Source organism: Saccoglossus kowalevskii, chromosome 7 (genome assembly GCF_978046115.1).
Source record: "Saccoglossus kowalevskii chromosome 7, keSacKowa6.1, whole genome shotgun sequence".
Taxonomy (NCBI): Eukaryota; Metazoa; Hemichordata; class Enteropneusta; family Harrimaniidae; genus Saccoglossus; species Saccoglossus kowalevskii.
The window spans coordinates 41,024,058-41,037,881 of NC_140647.1; the positions used below are offsets into that span (position 1 = coordinate 41,024,058).

At 41.4% G+C, this 13,824-nt stretch overlaps 40 pseudogenes; all 40 read right to left on the reverse strand.

The window, feature by feature from the left end:
- Nucleotides 1–3,828: 3,828 nt before the first annotated feature.
- LOC144359821 (5S ribosomal RNA) lies at nucleotides 3,829–3,948 on the reverse strand (annotated as a pseudogene).
- Nucleotides 3,949–4,044: 96 nt separating this feature from the next.
- LOC144359823 (5S ribosomal RNA) lies at nucleotides 4,045–4,164 on the reverse strand (annotated as a pseudogene).
- Nucleotides 4,165–4,260: 96 nt separating this feature from the next.
- LOC144354900 (5S ribosomal RNA) lies at nucleotides 4,261–4,380 on the reverse strand (annotated as a pseudogene).
- Nucleotides 4,381–4,691: 311 nt separating this feature from the next.
- LOC144354904 (5S ribosomal RNA) lies at nucleotides 4,692–4,811 on the reverse strand (annotated as a pseudogene).
- Nucleotides 4,812–4,907: 96 nt separating this feature from the next.
- LOC144354905 (5S ribosomal RNA) lies at nucleotides 4,908–5,027 on the reverse strand (annotated as a pseudogene).
- Nucleotides 5,028–5,123: 96 nt separating this feature from the next.
- On the reverse strand, nucleotides 5,124–5,243 carry LOC144354907 (5S ribosomal RNA; annotated as a pseudogene).
- A 96-nt stretch (nucleotides 5,244–5,339) lies between these two features.
- Nucleotides 5,340–5,459, reverse strand: LOC144354902 (5S ribosomal RNA; annotated as a pseudogene).
- Nucleotides 5,460–5,555: 96 nt separating this feature from the next.
- LOC146741179 (5S ribosomal RNA) lies at nucleotides 5,556–5,675 on the reverse strand (annotated as a pseudogene).
- A 96-nt stretch (nucleotides 5,676–5,771) lies between these two features.
- On the reverse strand, nucleotides 5,772–5,891 carry LOC146741180 (5S ribosomal RNA; annotated as a pseudogene).
- A 96-nt stretch (nucleotides 5,892–5,987) lies between these two features.
- LOC146741181 (5S ribosomal RNA) lies at nucleotides 5,988–6,107 on the reverse strand (annotated as a pseudogene).
- A 95-nt stretch (nucleotides 6,108–6,202) lies between these two features.
- LOC146741182 (5S ribosomal RNA) lies at nucleotides 6,203–6,322 on the reverse strand (annotated as a pseudogene).
- Nucleotides 6,323–6,418: 96 nt separating this feature from the next.
- LOC146741183 (5S ribosomal RNA) lies at nucleotides 6,419–6,538 on the reverse strand (annotated as a pseudogene).
- Nucleotides 6,539–6,634: 96 nt separating this feature from the next.
- Nucleotides 6,635–6,754, reverse strand: LOC146741184 (5S ribosomal RNA; annotated as a pseudogene).
- A 311-nt stretch (nucleotides 6,755–7,065) lies between these two features.
- Nucleotides 7,066–7,185, reverse strand: LOC146741185 (5S ribosomal RNA; annotated as a pseudogene).
- Nucleotides 7,186–7,281: 96 nt separating this feature from the next.
- On the reverse strand, nucleotides 7,282–7,401 carry LOC146741186 (5S ribosomal RNA; annotated as a pseudogene).
- A 96-nt stretch (nucleotides 7,402–7,497) lies between these two features.
- On the reverse strand, nucleotides 7,498–7,616 carry LOC146741187 (5S ribosomal RNA; annotated as a pseudogene).
- A 96-nt stretch (nucleotides 7,617–7,712) lies between these two features.
- Nucleotides 7,713–7,832, reverse strand: LOC146741188 (5S ribosomal RNA; annotated as a pseudogene).
- A 301-nt stretch (nucleotides 7,833–8,133) lies between these two features.
- Nucleotides 8,134–8,253, reverse strand: LOC146741189 (5S ribosomal RNA; annotated as a pseudogene).
- Nucleotides 8,254–8,350: 97 nt separating this feature from the next.
- Nucleotides 8,351–8,470, reverse strand: LOC146741190 (5S ribosomal RNA; annotated as a pseudogene).
- A 96-nt stretch (nucleotides 8,471–8,566) lies between these two features.
- On the reverse strand, nucleotides 8,567–8,686 carry LOC146741191 (5S ribosomal RNA; annotated as a pseudogene).
- A 312-nt stretch (nucleotides 8,687–8,998) lies between these two features.
- Nucleotides 8,999–9,118, reverse strand: LOC146741192 (5S ribosomal RNA; annotated as a pseudogene).
- Nucleotides 9,119–9,214: 96 nt separating this feature from the next.
- Nucleotides 9,215–9,334, reverse strand: LOC146741193 (5S ribosomal RNA; annotated as a pseudogene).
- Nucleotides 9,335–9,646: 312 nt separating this feature from the next.
- LOC146741194 (5S ribosomal RNA) lies at nucleotides 9,647–9,766 on the reverse strand (annotated as a pseudogene).
- Nucleotides 9,767–9,862: 96 nt separating this feature from the next.
- LOC146741195 (5S ribosomal RNA) lies at nucleotides 9,863–9,982 on the reverse strand (annotated as a pseudogene).
- Nucleotides 9,983–10,078: 96 nt separating this feature from the next.
- On the reverse strand, nucleotides 10,079–10,198 carry LOC146741196 (5S ribosomal RNA; annotated as a pseudogene).
- A 96-nt stretch (nucleotides 10,199–10,294) lies between these two features.
- On the reverse strand, nucleotides 10,295–10,413 carry LOC146741197 (5S ribosomal RNA; annotated as a pseudogene).
- A 96-nt stretch (nucleotides 10,414–10,509) lies between these two features.
- Nucleotides 10,510–10,629, reverse strand: LOC146741198 (5S ribosomal RNA; annotated as a pseudogene).
- A 96-nt stretch (nucleotides 10,630–10,725) lies between these two features.
- Nucleotides 10,726–10,845, reverse strand: LOC146741199 (5S ribosomal RNA; annotated as a pseudogene).
- Nucleotides 10,846–10,939: 94 nt separating this feature from the next.
- Nucleotides 10,940–11,059, reverse strand: LOC146741200 (5S ribosomal RNA; annotated as a pseudogene).
- A 96-nt stretch (nucleotides 11,060–11,155) lies between these two features.
- Nucleotides 11,156–11,275, reverse strand: LOC146741201 (5S ribosomal RNA; annotated as a pseudogene).
- A 423-nt stretch (nucleotides 11,276–11,698) lies between these two features.
- LOC146741202 (5S ribosomal RNA) lies at nucleotides 11,699–11,818 on the reverse strand (annotated as a pseudogene).
- Nucleotides 11,819–11,914: 96 nt separating this feature from the next.
- LOC146741203 (5S ribosomal RNA) lies at nucleotides 11,915–12,034 on the reverse strand (annotated as a pseudogene).
- A 96-nt stretch (nucleotides 12,035–12,130) lies between these two features.
- LOC146741204 (5S ribosomal RNA) lies at nucleotides 12,131–12,250 on the reverse strand (annotated as a pseudogene).
- Nucleotides 12,251–12,346: 96 nt separating this feature from the next.
- LOC146741205 (5S ribosomal RNA) lies at nucleotides 12,347–12,466 on the reverse strand (annotated as a pseudogene).
- A 96-nt stretch (nucleotides 12,467–12,562) lies between these two features.
- LOC146741206 (5S ribosomal RNA) lies at nucleotides 12,563–12,682 on the reverse strand (annotated as a pseudogene).
- A 121-nt stretch (nucleotides 12,683–12,803) lies between these two features.
- LOC146741207 (5S ribosomal RNA) lies at nucleotides 12,804–12,923 on the reverse strand (annotated as a pseudogene).
- Nucleotides 12,924–13,019: 96 nt separating this feature from the next.
- LOC146741208 (5S ribosomal RNA) lies at nucleotides 13,020–13,139 on the reverse strand (annotated as a pseudogene).
- A 96-nt stretch (nucleotides 13,140–13,235) lies between these two features.
- Nucleotides 13,236–13,355, reverse strand: LOC146741209 (5S ribosomal RNA; annotated as a pseudogene).
- Nucleotides 13,356–13,451: 96 nt separating this feature from the next.
- On the reverse strand, nucleotides 13,452–13,571 carry LOC146741210 (5S ribosomal RNA; annotated as a pseudogene).
- Nucleotides 13,572–13,667: 96 nt separating this feature from the next.
- On the reverse strand, nucleotides 13,668–13,787 carry LOC146741211 (5S ribosomal RNA; annotated as a pseudogene).
- Between the last annotated feature and the right edge of the window lie 37 nt (nucleotides 13,788–13,824).

The following is a 13,824-nucleotide window of genomic DNA, read 5'->3' on the forward strand; positions in this document are numbered from 1 at the left end:
GGTTAATGGCTCTGTTATGTAACTTCTTCTATTCTTTTATTGTACTGATGGTTTCCCTGATCTCCATGAATGCGAATGACTTACGTAATTATGACAAGATATCCAACACCCTGCATTATTTTAAAAGCCACAAAATTGATATAATCGCCATTCAAGAAACATTTTGGCAAGACTCGACCTTTTCGAATATTAAAAACTATTGGGATGGTGAAATAATCACTAGTAATTATGGAGAACAGTGTGACAGCGGAATGCGAGGGGTTGCCCTTCTATTCTCTAAAAAATCAGGTATTTCCGTATCATCCTTCTCCGATTGCCGTAGATATCCCGGAAGGTTGATACAAGCTACTGTTGAGGTTGATGATAAGAATATAAATATAATTAACATATATGCACCCAATAATATTAATGAGCGCCGCCAGTTTGTTCAGCTTATTGGCGACTACTTAGACCCCAATAACATGAATTTAATTATTGGCGATTTTAATTGTGTGTTAGACACTAACCTTGATAAATCTCATAGTGTGGTTCACTATAGAGACCATTCAAGAAACTACCTAAGAGAATTTATTAACCACAATTCCCTAATTGATATTTGGCGTTCCTAACACCCGTCTAATCGTGAATTCACCTGGCGGCGCTCAGTCAGCAGTCGACTGTTACAGAGTCGCATCGACTATTGCTTATTATCATTAGAATATGCACACTACTGTACTGATAGCTCGATCAAAAACTTTCCTTTTAGTGATCACGACGCTATATTTTTAGGTTCGATTTCTCTCAGGTTATACGAGGACCAGGAGTCTGGAAATTTAACAATAACATGTTGAAAGATCCCAGTTACACGTTAGAAATTAAAAAGTTGATTAATAGTGCCCGTGAGCAGCCGATTCACAGGGAAAATAAATTTACCTGGTGGGAACAATTAAAGTCCGATATTAAAAATGTTAGTATACGTATCTCGAAACGCAAGTCTAAAATTATGCGAAAAGGGAAAAAAATACGAGAAAAAAAAATCAAATATGAATATGAAAAATCAGCAAAATTTTCAGATTACTGTTGTTCAAACCTCCACAGACTAAAAGATGAACTTGATTTCATAACTATTACCGAAACAAGGGGAGCCGCAATCCGCAGTAAAATCCAATTCATCGAAGAAGGAGAAAAAAATACAAAATATTTTTTAAACCTTGAAAAAATTAAACAAAATAATAAAACCATAAAAACAATAATAAATGAACGTGACGAAACATTAGACACATCTGAAAAGATAATTCCTAACATTACCCAGTTTTATTCCAACTTATTTTCTAACGAACCGACTAATGGCAACCCAGACTATGTTCAACAATTAGTGAAAACAAAATTATCAGATAAAAATAAAAGCTATCTAGAAGAGAAACCAACGAAGGAAGAATTGAATAACGTGCTCTCTGAAATGGTGAACGGGAAATCACCAGGCTCGGACGGATTGACAGTCGAGTGGTATAAATATTTTTGGAATGACATTTCAGGGGATATTTTAGATCTTATTATTCATATTTTTAATGTGGGCATGTTACCTGATAGTCTCCATAAGGGAATCATTACATTAGTTCCTAAAAAGAACACTCACAAACGGTTTATTAAAAACTGGCGACCCATATCACTCCTCAATGTTGATTATAAAATTATATCCAAATATCTGTCATCGCGATTAAGATCCGTTATAGGAACGACAATATCTCAAGATCAGTCTTGCTGTGTACCCGGTAGAGACATCGCCGATAATATGTCATGCATCCGGGATGTCGTTTCTTACACAAATGAAACAAATCAAACTGGCGTAATATTGAAATTGGACCAAATAAAGGCATTCGACAGGGTTGATCACAATTATCTATTCGATGTAATGAAAGCTTTCAATTTCGGTCCTACATTTATAAAATGGATCACTATTCTTTATCACAATATACAAAATGTTGTTAAATGTAATGTTTCATTTCGGATCCATTTTCTATACCTCGAAGTGTGAGACAAGGCTGCCCTCTATCTGCCATGTTATATGTAATATCGATAGAACCTCTGAACAGCGCCATCAAGGCCAATCCACAAATAAGAGGTATTCCGCTACCAGACACGGAAGAAACATCTCTTATGTACCAACATGCGGATGACACAACTCTTACCTTGTCTGATGATAACTCAATACAAGAATGTATCACAACCTTTAAAAATTAAGGAAACATATCAGGTGCCAAAATAAATATAAGCAAAACGGAAATGTTATGGATTGGAAGCAACCAAGGTCGACTCGACACTCCAATTCTAGCAAAATATCACAATGACCATATTACTATTCTTGGCGTCACTGTAGGCAACAACGAAAACACTACTATGGAATCCAACTGGAACAACAAAATAACAAAATGTGAAAAAATTCTTATCCAATGGAGACGAAGAAAACTTTCATTCAACGGTAAAGTTATTGTTGTAAATTCCTTGGTTTCTTCCTCACTATATTATCTCCTCTCAGTCGCACCAATTTGTGAAAATATTATAACCAGATTTAAGCACATTGTCACATACTTTTTTTGGGACTGTCGTAAACATCTTGTAAATTATGATACTATCACCAGTGCAGTCATTTTGGGTGGTCTCAACCTCGGTGATCTAAAAACAAAAAGAAATGCATTTAGACGAAAATGGATAAAAAAACTGCTAGATACAACTTTTAATCACAAGCTCAAATACATGATGTTATACTATATTAATAAGTACCGCGGTCTTAATTTGGGAACAGATACATTTAAAATAGAAATCGATCCCCGAAAAATATTGCATGTACCAAGTTTTTACACTGAGTTGTTAATGTCCTGGAGCCAAATCTCACCAGTACTGGACACGACACCACAGACATTACGTGACATTTACAACCAGCCTTTATTCTGTAACAAACTTGTACTTAGAAATGGTAAGCCATTGTTCTTTCGTAATTTCATAGATGCTGGCATACGCCAAGTCAAAGACCTATTATACGAGGTAGTTCCAGGTGTCCTTTCTCGACATGCCATTGCTGAAATACTGAGTAACGTATCTGAACCACAGGCTTGTAATGTGAATAGTCAAATTGATACTCTATTTCACTGTATACCTAACGATTGGCTACCTGAATATAAATTACGAATCCCAGAAAACGAAGAAAATGAAAGCTCAACAATAAAAGTACAAATCAGTGACGCGACATTCACTATTACTAGCCTCAGCACGAAACAATTAACACAACTCGTAAGGTCCATAAAAAAATAGAGTCTTCATGCATGGCATATTGGGGGCGCTATTTCTCTGATTTGGACTTCAATGCAATTTGGAGTAGAATATATGGCGGAATTAAAAACAATTTTTTAGGCGATATCGACTACAAATTTGTTCATAATGCCGTTTTCACAAACGATATCATACACAAAATAGACCCATCTGTTAGCAACATCTGTGATTTCTGCCATATTCATATAGAAAATATTGTACATATGTTAACACTCTGCAGTACAGTGAAACCGCTCTGGAACTTTGTCTTCAGCCTTATATCTAAGATTTTAAACGGGACTACAATACACAATACTGACAAGCCTGTGTGCATGATATTTGGTTATTACGAGCACGATGAAAGAGATAAAGTGAAACTGATTAATTATTTACTTTCATTAGCACGTTTTATTATAATACATCGTCGCAGATTATATAAAAATGAGAAACAACACATTAAAATAGTTCTTACATTTAAAAAAAAAATGAGAAGTAAACTTACAACAGATTTTAATATTTGTAATTACCGCAATACTATATATTTATTTAAAGAACGTGGTATTCTCAGCCGGTCTCCCATGCAAGTACTAACCACGCCCGATGCAGCTTAACTTCAGTGATCGGACGAGAACCGGTGTATTCTGCAATGGTTTGTCAGTAGGCTGAAAATTCGTCGGAATTGGTTAACATTTAATACTTCGGCTAGGCAAAAAATTCCGGGAAAAAGTTAGTATGTACGGTGGAATAAAAATGTTAATGTGCCTACTGCACGTGATATTCCCAGCCAGTCTCTCATGCAAGTACTAACCACGCCCGATGCAGCTTAACTTCAGTGATCGGACGAGAACTGGTGTATTCTGCAACGGATTGGCAGTAGGCTGAATTGTCGTCGGAATTGGATGTCATTTAATGATTCGGCTAGGCAAAGAAACCAGGAAAAATGTTACTATGTACTGCGGAATAATTTTTTTGATGAGCCTACTGCACGTGGTATTCCCAGCCGGTCTCCCACGCAAGTACTAACCACGCCCGATGCAGCTTAACTTCAGTGATGGGACGAGAACTGGTGTATTCTGCAATGGTTTGGCAGTAGGCTGAATATTCGTTGGAATGGGATGTCATTTAATGCTACGGCTAGGCAAAAAATCCCGGGAAAAATTTAGTGTGTACGGTGGAATAAAAGTGTTAATGTGCCTACTGCACGTGATATTCTCAGCCGGTCTGCCATGCAAGTACTAACCACGTCCGGTGAGCTTAACTTCAGTGATCGGTCGAGAACTGGTGTATTCTGCAATGGTTTGTCAGTAGGCTGAAAATTCGTCGGAATTGGATGCCATTTAAAGCTTCGGCTCGGCAAAAAATCCCGGGAAAAATTTAGTATGTACGGTGGAATAAAAATGTTGATAAGCCTACTGCACGTGGTATTCCCAGCCGGTCTCCCATGCAAGTACTAACCACGCCCGATGCAGCTTAACTTCAGTGATCGGTCGCGATCTGGTGTATTCTGCAATGGTTTGTCAGTAGGCTGAAAATTCGTCGGAATTGGATGCCATTTAATGCTTCGGCTAGGCAAACAATCCTGGGAAAAACTTAGTATGTACGGTGGAATAAAAATGTTAATGTGCCTACTGCACGTGATATTCTCAGCCGGTCTCCCATGCAAGTACTAACCACGCCCAATGCATCTTAACTTCAGTAATCGGATGAGAACTGGCGTATTCTGCAATGGTTTGGCAGTAGGCTGAATATTCGTCGAAATTGGATGTCGTTTAACGATTCGGCTAGACAAAAAATCGCGGAAAAAAATTAGTATGTACGGTGGAATAAAAATGTTGATAAGTCTACTGCACGTGGTATTCCCAGCCGGTCTCCCATGCAAGTACTAACCACGCCCGATGCAGCTTAACTTCAATGATCGGTCGCGAACTGGTGTATTCTGCAATGGTTTGTCAGTAGGCTGAAAATTCGTCGGAATCGGATGCCATTTAATGCTTCGGCTAGGCAAACAATCCTGGGAAAAAGTTAGTATGTAAGGTGGAATAAAAATGTTAATGTGCCTACTGCACGTGATATTCTCAGCCGGTCTCCCATGCAAGTACTAACCACGCCCAATGCAGCTTAACTTCAGTGATGAGACGAGAAATGGTGTATTCTGCAATGGTTTGTCAGTAGACTGAAAATTCCTCGGAATTGGATGACATTTAATGCTTCAGCTAGGCAAAAAATCTTGGAAAAAAATTAGTGTGTACGGTGGAATAAAAATGTTCATCAGCCTACTGCACGTGGTATTCCCAGCCGGTCTCCAATGCAAGTACTAACCACGCCCGATGCAGCTTATCTTCAGTGATCGGACGAGAACTGTTGTATTCTGCAATGGTTTGGCAGTAGGCTGAATATTCGTCGGAATTGGATGACATTTAATGCTTCGTCTAGGCAAAAAATCATGGAAAAAAATTAGTGTGTACGGTGGAATAATAATGTTCATCAGCCTACTGCACGTGGTATTCCCAGCCGGTCTCCAATGCAAGTACTAACCACGCCCGATGCAGCTTATCTTCAGTGATCGGACGAGAACTGGTATATTCTGCAATGGTTTGTCAGTAGGCTGAAAATTCGTCGGAATTGGTTAACATTTAATACTTCGGCTAGGCAAAAAATTCCGGGAAAAAGTTAGTATGTACGGTGGAATAAAAATGTTAATGTGCCTACTGCACGTGATATTCCCAGCCGGTCTCTCATGCAAGTACTAACCACGCCCGATGCAGCTTAACTTCAGTGATCGGACGAGAACTGGTGTATTCTGCAACGGATTGGCAGTAGGCTGAATTGTCGTCGGAATTGGATGTCATTTAATGCTTCGGCTAGGCAAAGAAACCAGGAAAAATGTTACTATGTACTGCAGAATAATTTTTTGATGAGCCTACTGCACGTGGTATTCCCAGCCGGGATCCCACGCAAGTACTAACCACGCCCGATGCAGCTTAACTTCAGTGATGGGACGAGAACTGGTGTATTCTGCAATGGTTTGGCAGTAGGCTGAATATTCGTTGGAATGGGATGTCATTTAATGCTACGGCTAGGCAAAAAATCCCGGGAAAAAATTAGTATGTACGGTGGAATAAAAGTGTTAATGTGCCTACTGCACGTGATATTCTCAGCCGGTCTCCCATGCAAGTACTGACCACGCCCGATGCAGCTTCACTTCAGTGATCGGTCGCGAACTGGTGTATTGTGCAATGGTTTGTCAGTAGGCTGAAAATTCGTTGGAATTGGATGCCATTTAATGCTTCGGCTAGGCAAACAATCCTGGGAAAAAGTTAGTATGTACGGTGGAATAAAAATGTTAATGTGCCTACTGCACGTGATATTCTCAGCCGGTCTCCCATGCAAGTACTAACCACGCCCAATGCATCTTAACTTCAGTGATCGGATGAGAACTGGCGTATTCTGCAATGGTTTGGTAGTAGGCTGAATATTCGTCGAAATTGGATGTCGTTTAACGCTTCGGCTAGGCAAAAAATCCCGGGAAAAATTTAGCATGTACGGTGGAATAAAATTGTTGATGAGCTTACTGCACGTGGTATTCCCAGCCGTCTCCCGTGCAAGTACTAACCACGCCCGATGAGACTAAACTTAAATGATCGGACGAGAACTGATGTATTCTGCAATGGTTTGACTGTAGGCTGAATACTCGTCGGAATTGGATGTCATTTAATGCATCGGCTTGGCAAAAAATCATGGGCAAATGTTAGTATGTAATGTGGAATAAAAATGTTGATGAGCCTAATGCACGTGGTATTCCCAGCCGGTCTCCCATGCAAGTACTAACCACGCCCGATGCAGCTTAACTTCATTGATCAGACGAGAACTGGTGTATTCTGCAATGGTTTAGCAGTAGGCTGAATATTCGTCCGAATTGTATGTCATTTAATGCTTCGTCTAGGCAAAAAATCATGGGAAAAAGTTACTATGTAATGTGGAATAAAAATGTTGATGAGCCTACTGCACGTGGTATTCCCAGCCGGTCTCCCGTGCAAGTACTAACCACGCCCGATGCGGCTTAACTTCAGTGATCGGACGAGAACTGGTGTATTGTGCAATGGTTTGGCAGTAGGCTGAATATTTGTCGGAATTGCATTTCAATTAATGCTTCGGCTAGGCAAAAAATCACGGGGAAAAGATAGTATGTACGGTGGAATAAAAATGTTGATAAGCCTACTGCACGTGGTATTCCCAGCAGGTCTCTCATGCAAGTACTAACCATGCCCGATGCAGATTAACTTCAGTGATCGGACGAGAACTGTGTATTCTGCAATGGTTTGGCAGTAGGCTGAATACTCATCGCAATTGGATGTCATTTATTGCTTCGGTTAGGCAAAAAATCATGGAAAAAAGTTAGTATGTACGGTGGAATAAAAATGTTCATCAGCATACTGCACGTGGTATTCCCAGCAAGACTCCCATGCTAGTACTAACCACGCCCGATGCAGCTTAACTTGAGTGATCGGACGAGAACTTGTGTGTTCTGCAATGGTTTGGCAGTAGGCTGAATATTCGTCGGAATTGGATGTAATTTAATACTTCGGCAAGGCAACAAATCCCGGGAAAAAGTTGGAATGTACGGTGGAATAAAAATGTTGATAAGCCTACTGCACGTGGTATTCCCAGCCGGTCTCCCATGCAAGTACTAACCATGCCCAATTCAGTGATCGGACGAGAACTGGTGTATTCTGCAATGGTTTGGCAGTAGGCTGAATACTCGTCGGAATTGGATGTCATTTAATGCTACGGCTAGGCAAAAAATCATGGGAAAATGTTAGTATGTAATGTGGAATAACAATGTGAATGAGCATACTGCACGTGGTATTCCCTGCCGGTCTCCCATGCAAGTACTAACCACACCCGATGCAGCTTAACTTCAGTGATCGGACGAGAACTGGTGTGTTCTGCAACGGTTTGGTAGTAGGCTGAATATTCGTGAGAATTGGATGTTGTTTAACGCTTCGGCTAGGAAAAAAATACCGGGAAAAAGTTGGTATTGTACGGTGGAATAAAAATGTTGATGAGCCTAATGCACATGGTATTCCCAGCCGGTCTCTCATGCAAGTACTAACCACGCCCGATGCAGCTTAACTTCAGTGATCGGAAAAGAACTGGTGTATTCTGCAATGGTTTGGCAGTAGGCTGAATATTTGTCGGAATTGGATTTCAATTAATGCTTCGGCTAAGCAAAAATTCCCGGGAAAAAGTTAGTATGTACGGTGGAATAAAAATGTTGATGAGCCTAATGCACGTGGTATTCCCAGCCGGTCTCCCATGCAAGTACTAACCACGCCCGATTCAGCTTAACTTCAGTGATTGGACGAGAACTTGTGTATTCTGCAATGGTATGGCAGTAGCCTGAATATTCGTCGGAATTGGATGTAATTTAATACTTCGGCTAGACAAAAAATCCCGGGAAAAAGTTAGTATGTACGGTGGAATAAAAATGTTGATGAGCCTACTACACGTGGTATTCCCAGCCGGTCTCCAGTGCAAGTACTAACCACGCCCGATGCGGCTAAACTTCAATAATCGGACGAGAACTGATGTATTCTGCAATGGTTTGACTGTAGGCTGAATACTCGTCGGAATTGGATGTCATTTAATGCAACGGCTAGTCAAAAAATCATGGGCAAATGTTAGTATGTAATGTGGAATAAACATGTTGATGAGCCTAATGCACGTGGTATTCCCAGCCGGTCTCCCATGCAAGTACTAACCACGCCCGATGCAGCTTAACTTCATTGATCGGACGAGAACTGGTGTATTCTGCAATGGTTTGGCAGTAGGCTGAATATTTGTCGGAATTGGATTTCAATTAATGCTTCGGCTAAGCAAAAAATCCCGGGAAAATGTTAGTATGTACGGTGGAATAAAAATGTTGATGAGCCTAATGCACGTGGTATTCCCAGCCGGTCTCCCATGCATGTACCAACCACGCCCGATGCAGCTTAACTTCAGTGATCGGACGAGAACTGGTCTATTCTGCAATGGTTTGGCCGTAGGCTGAATATTTGTCGGAATTGGATTTCAATTAATGCTTCGGCTAAGCAAAAAATCACGGGAAAAAGATAGTATGTACGGTGGAATAAAAATGTTGAAACGCCTAGTGCACGTGGTATTCCCAACAGGTCTCTCATGCAAGTACTAACCACGCCCGATGCAGCTTAACTTCAGTGATTGGACGAGAACTTGTGTATTCTGCAATGGTTTGGAAGTAGACTGAATATTTGTCGGAATTGGATGTAATTTAATACTTCGGCTAGGCAAAAAATCCCGGGAAAAAGTTAGTATGTACGGTGGAATAAAAATGTTGATGAGCCTATTACACGTGGTATTCCCAGCCGGTATCCAGTGCAAGTACTAACCACGCCCGATGCGGCTTAACTTCAGTGATCGGACGAGAACTGGTGTATTCTGCAATGGTTTGGCAGTAGGCTGAATATTTGTCGGAATTGCATTTCAATTAATGCTTCGGCTAGGCAAAAAATCACGGGAAAAAGATAGTATGTACGGTGGAATTAAAATGTTGATAAGCCTACTGCACGTGGTATTCCCAACAGGTCTCTCATGCAAGTACTAACCACGCCCAATGAAGCTTAACTTCAGTGATCGGACGAGAACTGATGTATTCTGCAATGGTTTGGCAGTAGGCTGAATGCTCGTCGGAATTGGATGTCATTTAATGCTACGGCTAGGCAAAAAATCATGGGAAAATGTTAGTATGTAATGTGGAATAAAAATGTTGATAAGCCTACTGCACGTGGTATTCTCAGCCGGTCTCCCATGCAAGTACTAACCACTCCCGATGTAGCTTAACTTCAGTGATCGGACGGGAACTGGTGTATTGTGCAATGGTTTGGCAGTAGGCTGAATATTCGTCAGAATAGGATGTAATTTAATACTTCGGCTAGGCAAAACATCCCGGGAAAAAGTTAGTATGTACGGTGGAATAAACATTTTGATGAGCCTAATGCACGTGGTATTCCCAGCCGGTCTCCCATGCAAGTAGTAACCACGCCCGATGCAGCTTAACTTCAGTGATCGGAGAGAACTGGTGTATTCTGCAATAGTTTGGCAGTAGGCTGAACATTGGTCCGAATTGTATGTTATTTAATGATTCGTCTAGGCAAAAAATCATGGGAAAAAGTTGGTATGTAATGTGGAATAAAAATGTTGATGAGCCTACTGCACATGGTATTCCCAGCAGGTCTCCCATGCAAGTACTAACCACGCCAGATGCAGCTTAACTTCAGTGATCGGACAAGAACTGGTGTACTCTGCAATGGTTTGTCAGTAGGCTGAATATTCGTCGGAATTTGATGTAATTTAAGACTTCGGCTAGGCAACAAATCCCGGGAAAAAGTTGGTATGTATGGTGGAATAAAAATGTTAATCAGCCTACTGCACGTGGTATTCCCTGCCGGTCTCCCATGCAAGTACTAACCACGCCCGATGCAGCTTAACTTCAGTGATCGGACGAGAACTGGTGTGTTCTGCAATAGTTTGGCAGTAGGCTGAGTATTCGTCAGAATTGGATGTCGTTTAACGCTTTGGCTAGGCAAAAAATACGGGAAAAACTTGGTATGTACGGTGGAATAAAAATTTGGTAAGCCTACTGCACGTGGTATTCTCATCCGGTCTCCCATGCAAGTACTAACCACGTCCGATGTAGCTTAACTTCAGTGATCGGACGAGAACTGGTGTATTGGGCAATGGTTTGGCAGTAGGCTGAATATTCGTCGGAATTGGATGTAATTTAATACTTCGGCTAGGCAAAAAATCCCGGGAAAAAGATAGTATGTACGGTGGAATAAAATTTTTGATGAGCCTAATGCACATGGTATTCCCAGCCGGTCTCCCATGCAAGAACTAACCACGCCCGATGCAGCTTAACTTCAGTGATCGGACGAGAACTGGTGTATTCTGCAATGATTTAGCAGTAGGCTGAATGTTCGTCGGAATTGGATGTCATTTAATGCTACGACTAGGCAAAAAATCATAGGAAAACGTTAGTATGTAATGTGGAATAAAAATGTACATGAGGTATTCCCAGCCGGTCTCCCATGCAAGTACTAACCACGCCCGATGCAGCTTAACTTCAGTGATCGGACGAGAACTGGTGTGTTCTGCAATAGTTTGGCAGTAGGCTGAGTATTCGTCAGAATTGGATGTCGTTTAACGCTTTGGCTAGGCAAAAAATTCACGCCCAATGCAGCTTAACTTCAGTGATCGGACGAAAACTGGAGTGTTCTGCAATAGTTTGGCAGTAGGCTGAATATTCGTCAGAATTGGATGTCGTTTAACGCTTCGGCTAGGCAAAAAATCCCGGGAAAAAGCTAGTATGTACGATGGAATAAAAATGTTGATAAGCCTACTGCACGTGGTATTCTCAGCAGGTCTCCCATGCAAGTACTAACCACGCCCAATGCAGCTTAACTTCAGTGATCGGACGGGAACTGGTGTATTGTGCAATGGTTTGGCAGTAGGCTGAATATTCGACGGAATTGGATGTAATTTAATACATCGGCTAGGCAAAAAATCCCGGGAAAAAGATAGTATGTACGGTGGAATTAAAAAATTGATGAGCCTAATACATATGGTATTCCCAGCCGGTCTCCCATGCAAGTACTAACCACGCCCAATGCAGCTTAACTTCAGTGATCGGACGAGAACTGGTGTATTGTGCAATGGTTTGGCAGAAGGCTGAATATTAGTCGGAATTGGATGTAATTTAATACCTAGGCTAGGCAAAAAATCCCGGGAAAAAGTTAGTATGTACGGTGGAAGAAAAATTTGGATGAGCCTAATGCACGTGGTATTCCCAGCCAGTCTCCCATGGAAGTACTAACCACGCCCGATGCAGCTTAACTTCAGTGATTGGACGAGAACTGGTGTATTCTGCAATAGTTTGGCAGTAGGCTGAATATTCGTCGGAATTGGATGTAATTTAAGACTTCGGCTAGGCAACAAATCCCGGGAAAAAGTTGGTATGTATGGTGGAATAAAAATGTTAATCAGCCTACTGCACGTGGTATTCCCAGCCTGTCTCCCATGCAAGTACTAACCACGCCCGATGCAGCTTAACTTCAGTGATCAGACGAGAACTGGTGTATTCTGCAATGATTTAACAGTAGGCTGAATGTTCGTCGGAATTGGATGTCATTTAATGCTACGACTAGGCAAAAAATCATAGGAAAACGTTAGTACGTAATGTGGAATAAAAATGTACATGAGCCTTCTGCACGAGGTATTCCCAGCCGGTCTCCCATGCAAGTACTAACCACGCCCGATGCAGCTTAACTTCAGTGATCGGACGAAAACTGGTGTGTTCTGCAATAGTTTTGCAGTAGGCTGAATATTCGTCAGAATTGGATGTCGTTTAACGCATCGGAATTGGATTTAATTTAATACTTCGGCTAGGCAAAAAATCCCGGGAAAAAGTTGGTATGTACGATGGAATAAAAATGTTGATAAGCCTACTGCACGTGGTATTCTCAGCCGGTCTCCCATGCAAGTACTAACCACGCCCTATGCAGCTTAACTTCAGTGATCGGACGAGAACTGGTGTATTGTGCAATGGTTTGGCAGAAGGCTGAATATTCGTCGGAATTGGATTTAATTTAATACTTCGGCTAGGCAAAAAATCCCGGGAAAAATTTAGTATGTACGGTGGAATAAAAATTTTGATGAGCCTAATGCACGTGGTATTCTCAGCCAGTCTCCCATGTAAGTACTAACCACGCCCGATGCAGCTTAACTTCAGTGATCGGACGAGAACTGGTGTATTGTGCAATGGTTTGACTGTAGGCTGAATACTCGTCGGAATTGGATGTCATTTAATGCATCGGCTAGGCAAAAAATCATGGGCAAATGTTAGTATGTAATGTGGAATAAAAATGTTGATGAGCCTAATGCACATGGTATTCCCAGCCGGTCTCCCGTGCAAGTACTAACCACGCCCGATGCGGCTTAACTTCAGTGATCGGACGAGAACTGGTGTATTGTGCAATGGTTTGGCAGTAGGCTGAATATTTGTCGGAATTGCATTTCAATTAATGCTTCGGCTAGGCAAAAAATCACGGGGAAAAGATAGTATGTACGGTGGAATAAAAATGTTGATAAGCCTACTGCACGTGGTATTCCCAGCGGGTCTCTCATGCAAGTACTAACCATGCCCAATGCAGATTAACTTCAGTGATCGGACGAGAACTGGTGTATTCTGCAATGGTTTGGCAGTAGGCTGAATACTCATCGCAATTGGATGTCATTTATTGCTTCGGTTAGGCAAAAAATCATGGAAAAAAGTTAGTATGTACGGTGGAATAAAAATGTTCATCAGCATACTGCACGTGGTATTCCCAGCAGGACTCCCATGCTAGTACTAACCACGCCCGATGCAGCTTAACTTCAGTGATCGGACGAGAACTTGTGTGTTCTGCAATGGTTTGGCAGTAGGCTGAATATTCGTCGGAATTGGATGTAATTTAATACTTC